Source organism: Odocoileus virginianus, chromosome 16, assembly GCF_023699985.2.
Source record: "Odocoileus virginianus isolate 20LAN1187 ecotype Illinois chromosome 16, Ovbor_1.2, whole genome shotgun sequence".
Lineage (NCBI taxonomy): Eukaryota > Metazoa > Chordata > Mammalia > Artiodactyla > Cervidae > Odocoileus > Odocoileus virginianus.
In genome coordinates, this window is record NC_069689.1 from 35,914,079 (window position 1) to 35,931,214 (window position 17,136).

General features: G+C 34.5%; 1 long non-coding RNA gene and 1 other non-coding gene across 3 annotated transcripts in view; one reads left to right on the forward strand and one right to left on the reverse strand.

Annotated features, from left to right (window-relative positions):
• Positions 1–17,136, forward strand: part of LOC139038729 (uncharacterized) — a 267,167-nt gene that overhangs the window by 157,076 nt on the left and 92,955 nt on the right. The gene's annotated exons all lie outside the window — the stretch shown is intronic.
• On the reverse strand, positions 16,137–16,244 carry LOC139038897 (U6 spliceosomal RNA). The gene has a single exon (XR_011492029.1). It is a non-coding gene; the product is annotated as a U6 spliceosomal RNA (small nuclear RNA).

The window sequence follows — 17,136 nt, forward strand, 5'->3', positions numbered from 1 at the left end:
AGTTCCCCTGGAGAAGGGATAGGCTGCCCACTCCAGTATTCTTGGGCTTCCCTGGTGGCTCAGATGGTAAAGAATCCACCTGCAATGCATGAGACCTGGGTTCGATCCCTGGGTTGGGAAGATCACCCTAGAGGTTGGCATGGCAACCCATTCCAGTACCTCCATGGACAGAGGAGCCTGGCAGTCTATTGGGTCACAAAGAGTTGGACACAACTGAGCAACTACGCACACAGCACATCACCATAGTAGCTCCTTCTCAGTCTACAAGTGTCAATTTAAAATACACCTGCTCAGTGTCGACTTCATTAGCCACCCGGTTTTACATATGTCTACCACTTCCTAATTATTCTCTCTCATAGTACCCTATTCTGTTAATTCACAGTAAGCTCTTAAGACAATTATCTGCTTTTCTTAAACTGTTGAGGTTCTATGCCACCTAATTGATATCAATTCATTCTTTCAACAAATATTTATTGAAATATTCATGTGCTCAGCATGAAGTTATATAATATAATTTATGTTTCAGAGGGATTATTTGAGCAGATAGGTAAAGATTAATTGCAAAAGAGCAAGAGAGGAATGCAAGGACTTGCTAGTCCATAAAACACATAAGAAGTGATGATCTCTTTGACTAGGCTGATTGCAATAGAGATTCAGAAAAAGGGATGAATTTAAACTATTTACTAAGATAGAACAAATAAGAATTGAATGTGAAAGAGAAAGTAAGGAATGAAGAATTATTCCAAAGCTTTTTACTTGAGCAATTGAATTGATGATGATATGGTCAAAACAGGGAGTAAAATTGGTTTGAAAGAAAGATGTCAGGATTTCCATTTTTTACATGTAATTTTGACATGCATTTTAGGCATACAAGTGGAAATATCAAATTGGCAATTAAAATATTTGTTGGAATTCCACATGCAGTGTTTAGAATAAATATAAATTTTGTTGTTATCAGCATGGAGATAGTATTAAGTGCCAGGTACTATTGTAAATATTTTGTTTCTATTATCTCATTTAATATAATAACTCTATGAAGTAGGTACTATTTATTGCTTCCATTTTAGAGATGATAAAACTGAAAAACAAAAAGAATAAAAGACTTGTCCAAAGTCACACAGCTAGTAAGTGCTAAGTCTGGGATTCAAACAAAGGGTATCTGTCTCCAAAGACCATGAAATGATGGGAGAAGTCCCAAGATGGAGCTGTCAGATGATTGAGTAGCAGATGTCACCCTGAACTGACAAAAGAAGTACAGGAGCTAGCAAAATAGAATGAGAAGTAATGGACAAAAGGAAAATCAAGACAAAGTGGTGTGATGGTGGGGATGAAATTTTTTAAGGAGAGAAGAACCGTTCCCATTGAATTCTGCTGAAGGATAAAACAAGGTATAGAATGAGAAGGATCCCCCTGAACCTGAGAATATTGGGCTGCAACCTCTGTAGAGTTGTGGGAATAGAGAGTGCCTGGAAGGTGAGTGATTGAAGACAAGGTTATTGCATAGAAATTTCCTTTGTAATGTTAAGGCACATGACGATGTGGAAAGAATAAATGAATGTAAGAATGTGGTTGGTAATTTAAGAGCATCCAGAGAAGGCATGAAAAATAAGTTAGGTCCTAAGTACCACATCGCAAAGTTCCTTACATCCCTGAACCTCTCCATGAAAATAATTGTAGTAATTGCTATTTTGCAAGCAAATGTCTCATTTTATTGTTTCAGAATGACATATGCTTCAAGGAAATCAAACCATCATATTCAAAGTATTTAATGGGAATATATAATAAATTATAAAATTTGTAAATTTTAATCTCTCATTTTTGCATATCCAAGTTTTGTTTAGAGTTGTTAATTGGTAAATCATCTTGGGTAGATTTTTTTTTTAATTGTAGTTGACCTTACATATAGTAAAATGCATGGATGTTAAGTGCATCATTTGTAGCTTTTGATTTATTATGGATCTTATTGTGTTAGAAATTTTAAGTAATTCAGCCTGTGGTCACTTGCGTGTCTATTCAAAATCATTTCTCATCTATGAATTTTACTCTTAAATCTCTCAACAAAAAGTAAAAGAACAGAAAAATTGAGAATAGAGTGATTAATACTTTGAAATTTGTAAGTGCTATACAAATGTAAGATACTAATATAAGAAACATGGACCAGAATCACTTTTATAGTAAAAATTCTTCTTATGGAATTATGTAAAAATTGTTTAAATAAATTGGATACATGTATGTAAAACTTTTATAAAAACATCTAAAAGTGATAAATATCTTGGTAGAAAAAAATAGCTAAAAATCCTAAGAAAGAAAGAAAGACACATACATACCTGTGGCTGATTCATGTTGATGTATGGCAAAAACCATCACAATACTGTAAAGTAATTATCTTCTAATTAGAATAAATAGATTAATTTTTTAAAAGAAAACTGTTAATCACTGATACATTGTAAAGAAAATGTTAGAGTTTCTTACTATTGAACCATTTTTATAGGTCTTCTTGCTAGACTATTACTACTTTACTCCTTTCTTTGAACTTAAATGGTGGACTTTGAGAATGAAATGTTTCCAGTGACCTCACCGCTATTGTGCAATGATTAATCATCATGAATACAAGTTAAGATCAAGCCATGGGAAGCTTGTCTTCTCCCATCTAATTTGATTAATGAGTTTTATGGCTGAGATGAATTGTGAAGAAAAAGTTAAAAGTACCTGAAGCACAGTACAATTGTGGTCCATCTCACATGAATTTTTAGGCAAATAGGAACGATCCTAAATATGAAAATTTTATAGTTAGAACAGAACAGGATTATCCAATATGGCTACATCTGATCATAAAAAATTGGAATATTCTGTGCACTCTGAAAATAAATAATAAATTCCCTTTCTAGTTATTTTCATGTTAATAGCTACTAACACACTCTAGTAACCAGTAAGAGTGTTGCTTCCTTAAATTGGTGTCTTTAAAAACCCAACAACATCAATCTTTCAGAAGTAATGAGGGTCATTCAAATATTGACATTGTCAGTCATAAGACAGTGTAGTTATTTACTTCAGTAACTGTAGAATTGCATTTATGGCATGTAATTAAAGAATGGCCCATGGCAGCTTTTTAGACCTTAATGATTCAGTGAAAAAATATAATAATCTTTTAAAACAGTCAATTGAAAGTAAAGCTCAGCTTCAGTGATTTTTTAAATGTCAATACAGAGCTACAAATAACAGACAAACTCTCTTTGTCAAATTGTATACAAAATCCTTATTAGAATTAGAACTTACAATATTCACTTTTTAAAATTATGACAAGTAACCTTTATTTCTAGGGATCACATATGTTCCTGACCTAAATTTACAGATATTTTCTAATATATTTTTATAGTTTGAATATAGTTCTTTTGACATTTACTTGTGAAGTAAATGTTTTCCTTGAAACTTCTTTACCTCCAAATTTCTGTTCTAATTGACATTTATGTGTTTCAGAATTCAACATTTTAGTATCATTATTCACAAACACACATCTTTTATGATCTCGCTTATATAGAAACAAAATGAAAAACAATCTATTACTAGTACATAAGATGTTCTCTTTTGGGCTTTGGACTACAGTACAATTCTATCCAGAAATAATGACCGTTGTATTAGTTAGGACTGTCATGACAAATTACTACCAATTTAAATGATTCAAAGCAACTGATATTTATTGTCTCACAATTCTAGAAGCTAGAAGTCCAAAATCAAGATGTCAGAGCCAGGCTCTCTCCAGAGGCTCTCGAGGATGATTCTTCGTTGCCTCTCCCTGACTTCTAGTGGTTGCAGTCCTTGGGATTCCTTGTCTTGTAGATTATCACTCCAGTCTCTATCTCTGGAGCCACATGGCATTCTTCCTGTGTCTCAGTCCAAATTTCTCTCTTCTTAGAGGGACTGTAGTCACTGCATTAGGACCCACATAAGGTAAATTTGGCAGAATCTGTAAGAGCCAGTAAACTTTCTTTTAATCCATCCTAAATAAACAGCGACACATATACACAAGAGGACCTGTATGAAGATGTTCATCATAATCATTATTTAGAGCACAAAATTGTAAATAACTTAAATGTCTATCAAGAGCAGTGTGGTAAGCAAATTGTCACCTATCCACACTATGAAACACTGTGCAACAGTCAAAATAAATGATACAGAAATCTGTGCACTGATAAAAGATCTTCAAGGTGTGTTTTTGAGTAAAAATAGCAGGTTAGTGGCATTATATTACTTATTTTTCCTGAAAATAAATACAGAGCAGGGTCAGTTTGTAAGAGCTCTGCAAATCTATGATAATTAAGACCTCAGGAACAACATACAGAAAAGAATATTTATCTTTCTGTCTTTCATAGCAGAGTCATTTATCCAACCACACAAAAGTGGTATTAAGTCATATGACATATATTAAAGACAAGGAATGGTAGAACACAAAACTGGTTTTATGCCACTAGGTTATCTGTCACTAAGCATCTTTCCAATACTTACCCACATGGCAGTAAAGTTGTACATGAGCATCAGCAGTTAAGAGTTTATGTTGCATTCTTATTGTTGTTCAGTCACTAAGTCATTGTCCGACTATTTGCGACCCCAGGGACAGCAGCATGCCAGACTTCCCTGTCCTTCACTATCTCCTGGAGTTTGCTCAGACTCATGTCCATTGAGTGAGTGATGCTGTCTATGTATTCTTATAGGCTGTCCCAAAGGCACTTCCAGTTTATGGACTCCACGGTAGAGAAAAGGTCTGGACAAACTTAGGTTGTTCTAGTAGATTTATCCACAAGATGACAGAGCTTTTAGAAGTATCAATAACTGAACAACTGTGCCAAAAGTCTGCCTATGGTTTGTTACAATGAATAAATGCCTGAGGAAGTCAGGCTGTAAGTGGCAGACTTTTGAGATGAAAAACCTAAAGAGCTGCTGTGAGGAAAATTTAATCTTTCTTTGTTGGATAAATTTGCTAAAGAGAAAGAAGTCCCAGCAGACAACCACATCATTCTTCTGTGGGTCCATATCAAAGAGAGAAAAAGTAGGTTGAGGCCCCATTTCTAGGACCATATTCATGGATGTCATGAACACCTTTGACATTTGAGCTTATGGTAATGAAATTTATATGACCCCATCTGATATAGATTAGTTAGGAAAATGCCCTCATGTCATTTTTATGCACAGAGGATTGGGGGAGAAATCATAATCAACCCATGTGATATCATAAACACCAAGTGGCACAGGTCTAAAACTATGTATAAAAACACAGACTTCCTATCAAGAGTTAAAGCCATAACAAATTAAAACAAGAAATTGTATGGATGAAATAGAAGACACATTTTTATACCTGAAGTAGTATAGCTATTTAATAAGCTACATGTTTCAAAAAAATCCATAAAATTAGAAATCTTCAAAATCTGTCTATGAGAATTTCAAATAAAGGGCCAGTCTGTTTTTTCTGTTTTTATATAGGGGTCTTTCCAATGAAGCAGCCTCATCAGAGATCTCCTCAAGTGTGGAAATAACTCAGATGTAAACACTTTTGGTCTAAAAGCATTCCTCTGGCATATCTTTGTAGCAAAATCTTCCAGGTAAGTAGTGAATGTATTTTTTGAAAAGGTAGAGAATTTCACTAAGTTGCAGGTTTATTAATCAATTAGTTCATGTTGTATAATGTCTTCTACTGACCAATTCAAAGAGGTCTAGAGGTTCCAATATCTAATTTCTGAGAAAATTATCTGAAATACAAATTGAAAGTTTTGCCTTACAGTCATCCAAAATACTACCCAAACCAGTAGGTTTTATTCATTGCTGCATTTCCTTTGAATGTGTTGAATGAAATATATATCAGAGGAAAAAGAATTGCCTCGGTAAAATAAAAGTAAAATCTTGTTAAAGACGGAGGATATGGTTTCCTCTCTAACCGACACAACCATCATTAATGAATGGAATTAATGTTAAGTGATTTTCATGAAAATTGTCCTAATCAAAAGAGGAAACTAAGGAAATTTTAAGGAACTGAGATAAGTCTGTATTGATACAGCAAACAAAATAATAACATGGATAATGATGGAGATGTGACAGTAATAAAAGCCATAATGTATGGGGGGCCAAGTGCCTGACACTGCACAAATGCACTTTATACAGATTTGTTCCTCATAACAACTATAAGAAGTGGATGTTATTTTCTTCATTGTGTAGTAGGAAATTGAAGCTTAGCAAAGTTAAAAGGCTGGCCTAAGTTCACAAAGCTGTTAATGTTGATAACAGGACTCAAACCCAACCAACTTAGCTCCAAAGCTCAAGTTCTTTGAGTTGCTGAATGATTTTAATTCAAGTGTCTCTGAAAGACAATTCATTCAAACTTGGTCTTATATTTATTGGTTACTTACTCTCTGCCAGTCTGCTCAGGTACTCAGGATGCACCAGTAACTATATAAATGTTTAAACATCCAATATGATCAAAAATGATTTTAACTTGACAAAAACTAGTCCCATGTGTGCACTTGCCATACAGGAAAGTATATCATTGCCTCTTATTTTTTGAAAGCTGAGAGATGTTAACCATACTAAACCATCCTAAATGGATATAATATATCCATTTACAATGATATAGCATTCCAATCAAGTAGCAAAATTAAAAGAGGGAAAGCATAATCAATATTATCATTTCCTGAAGTTTAGTAGAACTTACCTATTTTTTCTTCAGTTTCACTTTTTAATCCTGAAAGCATTACTTCAGTGTGTATACATTTATGCTAATCATATACCACAGCCATGGGTTCTTCTATCAATATGAAATGTTTTGTACTTGCTGTTTTTGTGCATCTTGTATTGTTATGTGCAATATACAAAATAATGTGTCTAACTATGCCATTTATGCTTTTGAAAGAAAAAGCAAATTACTTACTGAAGAGAATGGCATTTGCATGCATGTGTGTCAGCTTTCAAGCCATTTCCTTCTACAAAATATTGCTTTCTACACTTAGAAAATGCATCCATCCATCAGTTACAAACCATTTCAAAGCACTTTATGAATCTACAGAGCAAAATGTACTTATCTTACATTGGCAGTGTCCCAGCTGTTACAAAATTGCTATTGTCCTAATACTTACAAGGCAATTTTAGCATCAGTTAATAATTTTACAGGATAGATAACTTCTAAAGCATTATAAAATGACAGACATTAAACAATAGCAACTTAGCATTTTTTGAAACAGTTCATGACAGCTTAAAAACTAAAGTGATTTTAATGTATAGTCTATGCAGTTTTCGTTTCTCATTGACAATTCCTTTAGAAGATAAAAATGTGAAAATCCTTTTAAATAGTGGGTGAAAGAATAAAACAAATTTATCTTTAAAAGATATTCAGTAAAAATCTCAATTAGGAATAATGTCTCAAATCTCCCTGTACAGATAGTAGGTGACAAGAATTTGAATTTATTTAGGTAGAAAAAAAATGATGGTATCATTTAATGGTAGGGTACCACAAAATAAAAAGGCGTATCTATTCATTAAAGCTAATACAAAAAGAAAAATACCACGAATAGCATTTTCTATAAATCAGTATGCATTATTTCTTCCTAAACACTGTTTTCTATCAATCTTAGTTTAAAAGCTTCAGTTAAAGGAAAAATCTGGGTAATTGTAACACATGTGTTCTCTCTTACTCCCTTTGTTTAAGTTGTTAGGATAGCCATACAACCCTTTTTTGGCTAGATATTTTACCATTCACCTTTGATAGCTAATGCCTTGATGGTACAGAAGGAAAAATAGCTCTAAACAAATTACATTAATTGGTAGTTTGATGCTATATGTGCACAGTCTCTTCAAGGGAAAAAAAATGCTTTTGATAAGCACCAATGTGCAGCAGTGGTTATTTTCATAAATGGACTTATTAAATAAAACCAATTATTCCATGAATGTTCACAAAGGCCAAGTAATTGACCACATCATCAAAATACAACCTAAATTCCCCTGGTACACAATTACCATCTTCTTTATCACTGAGCACATTGATATTGCCTGGGCTCGTTATATACCAGCCACTCCAGAAAATCAAGTACAATCTGAATTTTCAAATGATGCAATTTTTGTTCACACATTTAATTTTCTGTAGGATGTTAACGTGAATGTTTTAATACTGCCATTGTCTCAAAATTATAAAATGAGAAGATTGTGCAATTTTAGCCTTTTTCATGGCACCAATATATCTAAAGAAAACTGTAATTCAAAAAGCCCTTAATACTTTTTCAGTGCGTTACAAGTTACTATTAAACAGTTGTGTATTATAAGACATACAAATCCTTATTTTACTCCTACTAGAAGGAATGCATACAGTAAAATACATCCAATTGCCAGTCTATATTACTAGCTGCATGGAGGTACAGATCATGTCTCTTAAAGACTGTTTCATTCCTGTCATCACACACCCTGCCTGGAATGTAGTGGGTACATCATAGATGTTTGTTGATTGGCTGATTGACTGAACTGGTCTGATTCAATTGATATTAACTATTTCAATTTTACATTAACTATTTTAAACTATTTTTTAATTCACATTTTAAATTTCAAACTTTTCTCAGTGTACATATGGACAAGAGTTCTTGAAAAGAGTACTCTTGACTTGGACTTAGAAATCAAATAATCACTTCTTGTCAACATTAATTGAGAAATATGAATATTTCTATTATAATTATTCTATTACATACTTACATGTCACTTACAAACTTTAATACAAATCTTTAATACAAATCTTTAATAAAATTATTCCTATTAATATGAATGGGATATTCACATCTACAATGAAAATATGGAATATGAAGGTAATATTGTAGATGCTTCTTTCCGTTTACTGTCATATGTCATCAAATTAATAACAGACCTATTTAACTTATCAAATATTTGCTTACTGTGGCCTTTGCTAATATGTTTATTATTAAAAAGTATTAAATATAGCATGTTATATGCATCATAACTGAATAAAAATATAAATAATGTTTGGTACTGAAAGAATAATATTTTAATTTAAGTTCTACTTTCATAGTACCATTAAACTCAATCATTTTTGAAACTCAACCTCAAAATACACATCCATCTCCCCAAATTTCTGCAGGAATGTATTTAATGATAGTGGTACTGAATTACCCTTGAATGAATGAACACAGGAACAAAGAAAAACTTACTGATTTGGGGAGAATACCACAGGGGTGGGGGTGTGAAATTTGGCAAGCAGTAGTTTTCATAAATAAGGAAACAGCCTAAGACTTTCCATCATCTCTTTTTACTAGGCTCTAAGATATTTCAGACACTCCAGCATGCAATCTTTGAAGTGTGTTTATAAAATCTCTTGAATAGATCTTAAGTAGGTTTCCACGTTCCTTGCCGCACCATTACATGGCCATGCTCCATTAGTACCATCTATGTTTAACCAAATGTGAAGATTTTCTAATGATCCTATCAAAAGGGATCAGACATTTGACCTGCAGAGCAATGAACCTGAGTTCATGAACCTAAACTAAACCTGGACACAGTAACTGGAGATGAGACTACACTTTGGGAGGATCCTACAGTAGATTTTTAAGCATATGACTAAGAATTACAATAGATATTTATCATGTTGTTGAACTCCTAAATCTAAAAACTTGTTGCTAACTTAGTTTTCTTTGCCAACTTCTCACACACACCTGCATTCCGTGAATTATTAATGTAAACAAATTACTTTTTAAAGTTGTTTGCATAATTCAGACACACATCAACCACTTTCAGCAAGAAACCTGAAGGGCAAAACATGACTATTTAAACAGGAAATTTACTTAAAGGAAGTAATAGCATGATGTTCTACATTTTGAATATGACTCTAGATACCATGCTATTTCCAAGAAATTGGCCCAGAATGATCATACCTGAAATGTCCTCCTAAGACTTCCCATTGTTTTGATTGGTTTTATCTAAAGTAGGCAGACCCAAATCTGAGGAACAATACAGACTATTCTGATTTCTGGGGTATCCTATACACTAAAGTCAACATGACCCTGCACCCCTGGAGTTTGCTGAGAGTCACTCTGCCCAGCCCATTTCACTGAAATTGCCTCTTTGAACAGCTGCACTATAGCTATTCTCCACTGATGGGAAACTGTCTCTATTTTGTGTGAATGCAACTTCTTAGAAATAAATGGTCAACACCATCTGAATCTGCCCACAGATTTAAGTTGGCCCTCACACCACAGTAGAACAAGCTGAGACTTCCCTTAAATAATGAGGAGTGTATCTCCTCTGAGCCCTAGAATGGCTTTATCTACATATGTTCAATAAGTTAATGTTTGAGCGTGCACTCTAGAGCTAGAATGCTTGGATTCAAACCCTAGTCTAGCATATTTACTATGTGTAACCTTTGGAAGACAGCTTGGCCTGTCCAAACATCTTTCCTTATTTTAGTTTAATCATAATTCTACCTTATACTTTTCATTCTTCATGGTAAGGAACAAACCATCTCTTCCTAAGTTTAAGTCTACAAACATAATAATGGCAGTTTTTTTCTTCTTTATAAGTAGTGATGTTTATAATGGTTAAATATTTCTATGGCTCATCCATCTACCAAGCAGGAGATGCAAGTTTGACCCCTGGGTCAGGAAGACCCCATGGAGAAGGAAATGGCAACCCACTTCAGTATTCTTACCTGGAAAGTTCCATGGACAGAGGAGCCTGGCAGTCTACAGTCCATGGGGTCACAAAAAAAAATCAGATATGACTGAGCACACACATAAACACACACATATTAAATCCTCACACATATTATTCCATTTGTCCACACTCATCTTTTGATTTCATCTTAGATTTAAATAAAGCTTCCCTTAACTTGCTCATATTTCAAAGGATGGAGCTAGGATTCTTATGATAGAAATAGTGTTTTCTCCAAGAATTTCTTGAAACATGAAGATTCAGATCGTGAATAGCTTTTTCAATCATGTGCTCACAAATTATTCCATTTTATGGATCATCTTCCCATAAAAATTTTGAAGTTATTTATTATATGTATGGCCTTCAAGTAGAGGGTGCATATGATGACTTTCCATAGCTGAAAACATTTATAGTACAGAAAGGCGAAGTGGCAAACTTAAAGTTGACTATGGGCAAACTTTTTAGTAGGATTGACTGAACTTTCAAAAACAAGTGGGAAGGAGAATCATCTCATTGTAGATCATCACACCATACTTCTTTAGTGCTTTGTATTCAAAGTGATCTGTGATTAATCCACTTCAAACAATAAGCAAAATATACACTTGCTAGTTGGTATTTGTTACATGCTATGGGAATGATGTGCAAGAGATAAACCCATCCTGGCTCTCAGGTACATAACAGTGTAACCAGGAAGATAAAATTAAACTTCAGGGAACTAACTTGGGAAGATCATTAGGTATTAAAATGTATAGAGCAGTCTATAAGTGTGCCAGAGGTCATATTTTTAAAATACTTCTCAGTGCATCTTAAGAGGTACTCCTTTATGAGTTTCTTTCCCTGCAACACTTTTGCTACTTCATCCAAGCAAAAGAGAAAGTGAGTGCCATGTAAGGTAGAAGAACGGAATGAACCAAGGAAGTTTCTGTCAGATGGAAAAATATAAAGGCCCTCCATCTCTAGGGAAGAAGACAAGAAACAAAAAATGAAGGAAAGGCATGATGTCAGTCATGAGCATACTTTCTTATCATTCCTCCATCCTCTAGAAAATGAGGGAGCCAGGAGTAGTACATAACAGATGGCATATGCATGTGTGTGTGTGTGTGTGTGTGTGTGTGTGTGAATTACAGGTATTTTTCAGTTTTAGCTGAACATGAGTTTTACTTGAGGTAGTCAGAGATCATTAACCTTAACTGAAACCACTTTTCACACCACTGGAACTGGCTAACTTTGATGCATATTGAAATACTCTTTTAAAATACATGGATTGTCTTAGATGATCACTAGGGTAAAGTGCAAACATTTTTTTAAGTTTTTCTCTAATTAATTTAGGCATCCAGAAAAGTTGCACAGATCCTACAAAGAATTCTCATTTACCCTCTGCCCAGGGTAAATTCCCACAATTTTACATCTTATATAACTATTGTTCAATTATTAAAACCAAGAAATTTTATATGTTTAAACTAAAAAATAAAACAAATGAATAAATATGACAAAACAGAAGCAGATAGATGCAGATATCAAGTTAGTGGCTACCAGAGGGAAGAGTGGTGCGGAAGGGCCAAAATATATGAAGGGAATTAAGAGGTACAAACTACTAGGTATAAAATAAATGAGTTACAAGGATATATTTGTACAGCACAGGCAATATAGCCAATACTTTTCAATTACTTTATTTGTAGTTACTTTATAAAAATATCAAATCTCTATATCATACACATAAAATGAAATAATAGCATAAGTCAACTATACTTCATTTTTTTTTCATTTATTTTTATTAGTTGGAGGCTAATTACTTCACAACATTTCAGTGGGTTTTGTCATACATTGACATGAATCAGCCATGGATTTACATGTATTCCCCATCCCGATCCCCCCTCCCACTTGCCTCTCCACCCGATTCCTCTGGGTCTTCCCAGTGCACCAGGCCCGAGCACTTGTCTCATGCATCTAGCCTGGGCTGGTGATCTGTTTCACCCTTGATAATATACATGCTGTTCTCTTGAAACATCCCACCCTCGCCTTCTCCCACAGAGTCCACAAGTCTGCTCTATACATCTGAGTCTCTTTTTCTGTTTTGCATATAGGGTTATCATTACCATCTTTATAAATTCCATATATATGTGTTAGTATGCTGTAATGGTCTTTATCTTTCTGGCTTACTTCACTCTGTATAATGGGCTCCAGTCTCATCCATCTCATTAGAACTGATTCAAATGAATTCTTTTTAATGGCTGAGTAATATTCCATGGTGTATATGTACCACATCTTCCTCATCCATTCATCTGCTGATGGGCATCTAGGTTGCTTCCATGTCCTGGCTATTATAAACAGTGTTGCGATGAACATTGGGGTGCACGTGTCTTTTTCAGATCTGGTTTCCTCAGTGTGTATGCCCAGAAGTGGGATTGCTGGGTCATATGGCAGTTCTATTTCCAGTTTTTAAAGAAATCTCCACACTGTTTTCCATAGTGGCTGTACTAGTTTGCATTCCCACCAACAGTGTAAGAGGGTTCCCTTTTCTCCACACCCTTTCCAACATTTATTGCTTGTAGACTTTTGGATAGCAGACATGATGACTGGCGTGTAATAGTACCTCATTGTGGTTTTGATTTGCATTTCTCTGATAATGAGTGATGTTGAGCATCTTTTCATGTGTTTGTTAGCCATCTGTATGTCTTCTTTGGAGAAATGTCTGCTTAGTTCTTTGGCCCATGTTTTGATTGGGTCATTTATTTTTCTGGAATTGAGCTTCAGGAGTTGCTTGTATATTTTTGAGATTAATCCTTTGTCTGTTGCTTCGTTTGCTATTATTTTCTCCCAATCTGAGGGCTGCCTTTTCACCTTACTTATAGTTTCCTTTGTTGTGCAAAAGCTTTTAAGTATCATTAGGTCCCATTTGTTTATTTTTGCTTTTATTTCCAATATTCTGGGAGGTGGGTCATAGAGGATCCTGCTGTGATTTATGTCGGAGAGTGTTTTGCCTATGGTCTCCTCTAGGAGTTTTATAGTTTCTGTTCTTACATTTAGATCTTTAATCCATTTTGAGTTTATTTTTGTGTATGGTGTTAGAAAGTGTTCTAGTTTCATTCTTTTACAAGTGGTTGACCAGTTTTCCCAGCACCACTTGTTAAAGAGGTTGTCTTTTTTCCATTGTATATCCTTGCCTCCTTTGTCGAAGATAAGGTGTCCATAGGTTCGTGGATTTATCTCTGGGCTCTCTATTCTGTTCCATTGACCTATATTTCTGTCTTTGTGCCAGTACCATACTGTCTTGATGACTGTGGCTTTGTAGTAGAGCCTGAAGTAAGGCAGGTTGATTCCTCCAGTTCCATTCTTCTTTCTCAAGATTACTTTGGCTATTCGAGGTTTTTTGTATTTCCATACAAATTGTGAAATTATTTGTTTTAGTTCTGTGAAAAATATCATTGGTAGCTTGATAGGGATTGCATTGAATCTATAGATTGCTTTGGGTAGAATAGCCATTTTGACAATATTGATTCTTCCAATCCATGAACACAGTGTTTCTCCATCTGATTCTTCCAATCCATGAACACAGTATGTTTCTCCATCTGTTTGTGTCCTCTTTGATTTCTTTCATCAGTGTTTTATAGTTTTCTATGTATAGGTCTTTTGTTTCTTTAGGTAGATATACTCCTAAGTATTTTATTCTTTTTGTTGCTGTAGTGAATGGTATTGTTTCCTTAATTTCTCTTTCTGTTTTTTTCATTGTTAGTGTATAGGAATGCAAGGGATTTCTGTGTGTTAATTTTATATCCTGCCCCTTTACTATATTCATTGATTAGCTCTAGTAATTTTCTGGTAGAGTCTTTAGGGTTTTCTATGTAGAGGATCATGTCATATGCAAAGAGCAAGAGTTTCACTTCTTCTTTTCCTATCTGGATTCCTTTTACTTCTTTTTCTGCTCTGATTGCTGTGGCCAAAACTTCCAACACTATGTTGAATAGTAGTGGTTAGAGTGGGCACCCTTGTCTTGTTCCTGATTTCAGGGGAAATGCTTTCAGTTTTTCACCATTGAGGGTGATGCTTGCTGTGGGTTTGTCATATATAGCTTTTATTATGTTGAGGTATGTTCCTTCTATTCCTGCTTTCTGAAGAGTTTTAATCATAAATGAGTGTTGAATTTTGTCAAAGGCTTTTTCTGCATCTATTGAGATAATCATATGGTTTTTATCTTTCAATTTGTTAATGTGGTGTATTACATTGATTGATTTGCGGATATTAAGGAATCCTTGCATTCCTGGGATAAAGCCCACTTGGTCATGGTGTATGATTTTTTTAATATGTTGTTAGATTCTGTTTGCTAGAATTTTGTTAAGGATTTTTGCATCTATGTTCATCAGTGATATTGGCCTATAGTTTTCTTTTTTTGTGGCATCTTTGTCTGGTTTAGGTATTAGGGTGATGGTGGCCTCATAGAATGAATTTGGAAGTTTACCTTCTTCTGCAATTTTCTGGAAGAGTTTGAGTAAGATAGGTGTTAGCTCTTCTCTAAATTTTTGGTAGAATTCAACTGTGAAGCCATCTGGTCCTGGGCTTTTGTTTGCTGGAAGATTTCTGATTACAGTTTCGATTTTCTTGCTTGTGATCGTTTTGTTAAGATCTTCTATTTCTTCCTGGTTCAGTTTTGGAAAGTTATACTTTTCTAAGAATTTGTCCATTTCATCCAAGTTGTCCATTTTATTGGCATAGAGCTGCTGGTAGTAGTCTCTTATGATCCTTTGTATTTCAGTGTTGTCTGTTGTGATCTCTCCATTTTCATTTCTAATTTTGTTAATTTGGTTCTTCTCTGTTTCTTAATGAGTCTTGCTAATGGTTTGTCAATTTTGTTTATTTTTTCAAAAAACCAGCTTTTAGCTTTGTTGATTTTTGCTATGGTCTCTTTAGTTTCTTTTGCATTTATTTCTGCCCTAATTTTTAAGATTTCTTTCCTTCTACTAACCCTGGGGTTCTTCATTTCTTCCTTCTCTAATTGCTTTAGATATAGAGTTAGGTTATTTGTTTGACTTTTTTCTTGTTTCTTGAGGTAAGCCTGTAATGCTATGAACCTTCCCCTTAGCACTGCTTTTCCAGTGTCCCATAGGTTTTGGGTTGTTGTGTTTTCATTTTCATTCATTTCTATGCATATTTTGATTTCTTTTTTGATTTCTTCTATGATTTGTTGGTTATTCAGAAGCGTGTTATTTAGCCTCCATATGTTTGAATTTTTAACAATATTTTTTTCCTGTAATTGAGATCTAATCTTACTGCACTGTGGTCAGAAAAGATGACTGGAATGATTTCAATTTTTTTGAATTTTCCAAGACCAGATTTATGGCCCAGGATGTGATCTATTCTGGAGAAGGTTCCGTGTGCACTTGAGAGAAAGGTGAAGTTGATTGTTTTGGGGTGAAATGTCCTATAGATGTCAATTAGGTCTAGCTGGTCCATTGTGTAAAAATATGGAATGCTTCACGAATTTGCGTGTCATCCTTGTGCAGGGGCAATGCTAATCTCCTCTGTATCGTTCCAATTTTTGGTATATGTGCTGCCGAAGCGAGCACTATACTTCAATTTTAAAAAGTAAGAAATCTCATTAGAACTGATTCAAATGAATTCTTTTTAATGGCTGAGTAATATTCCATGGTGCATATGTACCACAGCTTCCTTATCCATTCGTCTGCTGATGGGCATCTAGGTTGCTAATGAGATGGATGAAACTGGAGCCCATTATACAGAGTGAAGTAAGCCAGAAAGATAAAAAACATTACAGCATACTAACACATATATATGGGATTTAGAAAGATGGTAATGATAACCCTATATGCAGAACAGAAAAAGAGACACAGATGTACAGAACAGACTTTTGGACTCTGTGGGAGAAGGCGAGGGTGAGATGTTTCAAGAGAACAACATCGAAACATGTATATTATCAAGGGTGAAACAGATCACCAGCCCAGGTTGGATGCATGAGACAAGTGCTCGGGCCTGGTGCACTGGGAATACCCAGAGGGATTGGGTAGAGAGGGAGGTGGGAGGGGGGATCGGGATGGGGAATACATGTAAATCCATGGCTGATTCATGTCAATGTATGACAAAACCCACTGAAATGTTGTGAAGTAATTAGCCTCCAACTAATAAAAATAAATGAAAAAAAAATAATAAAAAGTAAGAAATCAACAATGATGTCATATTACTAACCAATATGAAAGCCTTGTTAGAATTTTACCAGTTATTCCACTAATATCCTTTTCTCTGGCCCAAGATTCAATCCAAGGTCCCATACTGGATTTAGTTGCTTTTGAGGTTCTTCAATCTGTGATAGTTCCTCAGTATTTCATGTTCTTGACACATTTGAAGAACTCATGCCAGTTATTTTTTAGAACATCCTTCAATTTGTGTTTCGCTAGTGCTTTCTCATAGATTGTTGTTAACGTTTTGGCAAAAATATAGTAG